The sequence below is a fragment of the Monomorium pharaonis genome, unplaced genomic scaffold, assembly GCF_013373865.1.
Source record: "Monomorium pharaonis isolate MP-MQ-018 unplaced genomic scaffold, ASM1337386v2 scaffold_685, whole genome shotgun sequence".
Taxonomy (NCBI): domain Eukaryota; kingdom Metazoa; phylum Arthropoda; class Insecta; order Hymenoptera; family Formicidae; genus Monomorium; species Monomorium pharaonis.
The window spans coordinates 1-3,242 of NW_023416006.1; the positions used below are offsets into that span (position 1 = coordinate 1).

A 3,242-nucleotide genomic window follows, 5' to 3' on the forward strand; every position below is an offset into this window, starting at 1 on the left:
ATAAAATACGATCGATGAGATCACGAAAGGACGTTTCACTTAGGTACGAGTACGACGATCATTACTTCCTGACGGACCCCCGGGAATTCATATACGAATTTCCCTCTGCAAGAGGACTGGCAGTTGCTTACAGGCAATTTCACTTAAGGATTTCGAGGAATTGCCTTTCGTGCGGTCTCTATTCTTCAGGTAAGGTGGCATTCCAGTTTTATTTCTTTCTTTTTTTCCCCCCGGAATAAACGATAAATAAGAGAGAAAGCCGGAATCTACGCACGGATCGCTACAATGTTTATGAGTTTACGCTCTCCGTATAACGGAATTCATCGTTCAACGTCAGGCCGTTTATGTACTTTCATTAATTTCACATTATTTTAAAATTTGGCAAAAGGTATAGTAACGTTTTGAGCGTGCCGCGCGTCTTAACAATTAAATCCGTCCATTGAGACGCACTTAAAGACCGTTATAACGCGTAATTAAACCGGCGGCCTCTCGTAAGCATGGATTGGTCTATTAACAATGAATGTAAGTTGCACGGCGAAAATACCGTACGGATAAATTCTGCGTGCACACAGGTACGGCCTTTACTTTCCGGATACGAATACGAATGCCGTTATGTATACGGATTCCACCACCGGTGCTGCGACCGTGAGGATAGCGATGCCGGCGCATATGCAATCATCCCTTATCTTTCATTACAATCTCAAGTTTTACGACAACGACGGCGACGGCTACGACGGCGTGTCGCTCAAGCGTTTTGTCATGCAGGTAAATTGATAGTCTCTGCGTCCACCGTGCGCGCATTCACACGATGATTTATCTCAAGCAACTTGAATCGCTTTTGCTTTGATTTTAAAATGTCACGAAAGTTATGTAAAATAACAGTTTGCAATTTGTGCGAAATGGAATATTGATAGAATGTTAATGTTCCTTTAGTGATCCTGTCTTGAAATTTGAATATTTAATTTTGAGAAAGTAAAAAAGAAAAAAATTAATTTTTATTATAATTTATATAGTAAAATACATGAATAAAATTATTACTTATTCTAATATTATTACTTTCTTTTTATAAATTTCTTACTCTACATCATTTTTGTACTTTATTCATGTATAACACAATCTAATAAAAGAAGCGCTTCATATTTGTCTATAACAAGACAAGAGGATAATGCAAGACAATTTTTACAGATCGATGCTTAAGCAAGCTTTACTTTAATTCAAATTCTTTTTTCTAGTCGGTTGTGGGAAATATAGTTTGCGTTGCCGAGTTCACGCACCATGTTCCGGATCTTTTCTCTTGGACATATTCGCCAATGCGGTAACGCCAAGGAATATTTGACCGGCGAACCAATGAAGTTCAAGAGCGTCTGTAAATTTAAAATCGCGTGTGAGGAATTGCAAACGGTGATGGTACCATTGCCGGATTGCGCCAGTGGCGAATGGGGTCCAACCAAAGCTACTAGATTATTTGGTCTTATACCCATCACTCATCAGGTAAGTCGGTCTTAGTTAAATCGGTCTGCGCACGATTCATTCAAGCAAAAAATCGATATCAATGTAGATTTAAAAATACATATATGTTTTATTGTTTAAACATATCTAAGCTAAGGGTCAAACCAAAATATTGATTTTATAATAACACAATTTAAAAAAAATATTTCTCTCGAAAATCAGAATAAACTAGTGATTTCTTTGGATGTTGCATACGAACCCGGTTTCTAAATTTCTTTATCATGTCACAATTTTGATAAACTTGTAAAAAGAGCTATTTTCATGTATTTTGTTAACGTATTTTGTCACGTCTTATAACTACAACTATGTGACTTACTGGAAGTTTTATTCCAATCAAAATATTATAAAATATGTTGTTAAGATTTTCAGCTCTCAAAGGGAATTTTTTATGTCGGCTATAGGTAATAAATATTTGTAGTTAAATATAAAGTATATATATATTATAGATGTGAAAATCCCTGTATATTTTTTTGTTAAAATTGAAACGGAATTTAATTTTATTATCGGTTTAAGTTTTCCGGTATTTATGTTTGTGTGCTTTAATTAAAAGATTAATGCTGATTTTAAAGACTTTATAAGACAAAAGTTTTGTAATGTTCCGATCCACAATCGATTCGGCAAAAATAAATTATCTTGCCACTGTTTTTCTTCACGCGAAGTATTAAAGTGAAAGAAAAGAAAAACCAAAGAGGATCGCGTCAATAAAGAGGAATCTTCCGATTTTTACCGCGCTTGCCAGGCGGGCGGATTTATAATCGCGCGATCTATTGATTTCAGGAAGCGCTGGTGTTCGCCGGGCGCGAGCTGGAGATTCAATTCCGCATGTCGAGGCCGTTGACGGACTTCATGGCGACCCTGCACAAGAACGGCATCGAGGAGAAACGCCTGTCCAAGTACGTGACGCATTCCATCGCCGACGACGACGTGGTCACCTTCTCCATAAGCTTCCCCGAGGAGGGCCAGTACGGTCTGGACGTCTACACCAGGGAATCCACGGCCTCGCCCGTCGCTCAGCACGACGTCACCGGCGAGAAGCATCTGCTCACGCACTGCTGCAAGTACCTCATCAACTCCAGCAAGAGGAATTGAGAGTGAGCCCGGGCGCTCTCGAAACATAGTTTCGGCATCACCCGAAAACTTCCGCTCCAGTTGCGGATGGTGATTGCCGGCGAGGATCAAGATTCCAGTGCTCGTTAGAGACGAGCGAGGGCGAATGCACTTCTCCCGTTGGTGCTTTCGGGAAATTATTATAATCGGGAAAACGAATTGAAATATTTTGCAGGCATAATGACTGTACTGGTCGATTACTTATCGTTCAAGACGATGACAACTGTTTTATGAATCGAAAGTCTCGCTCTCGTCGTCACCGAGCGTCGTCATCATATCTTAGAAGACCGAGAGAGTCTACAACGCTCTCGTCCAGAAGTGGATCCGGTCATTAATGATAAACTAACGACGCTTCGTGGGGAGGAAACCAAGAGAGAAAAGAGAAAAGAGGCCCCATCGAGTGACGACGAAGAGACAATGGTGAAAGCAGTGATGTTCCACGTTCGCTCTTCAAGGACTATTTTTATGCAATTCCGCTACCTCGAGTCTAACAGTAGGCTTACGACTTGGAGATAACTATTAATGTAAATTAACTATGGAACTTTAGTTTGACACGGGAGAGACATTTTTTTTTCAAAGAGTTTCAGGTAGCAAAGAATATCTTCTTTGCGTGTGTGTGCGGGACA

At 39.9% G+C, this 3,242-nt stretch overlaps 1 pseudogene; it reads left to right on the top strand.

Annotated features, from left to right (window-relative positions):
• Positions 1-14: 14 nt before the first annotated feature.
• Positions 15-2,787, top strand: LOC118648779 (annotated as a pseudogene).
• Positions 2,788-3,242: the final 455 nt, after the last annotated feature.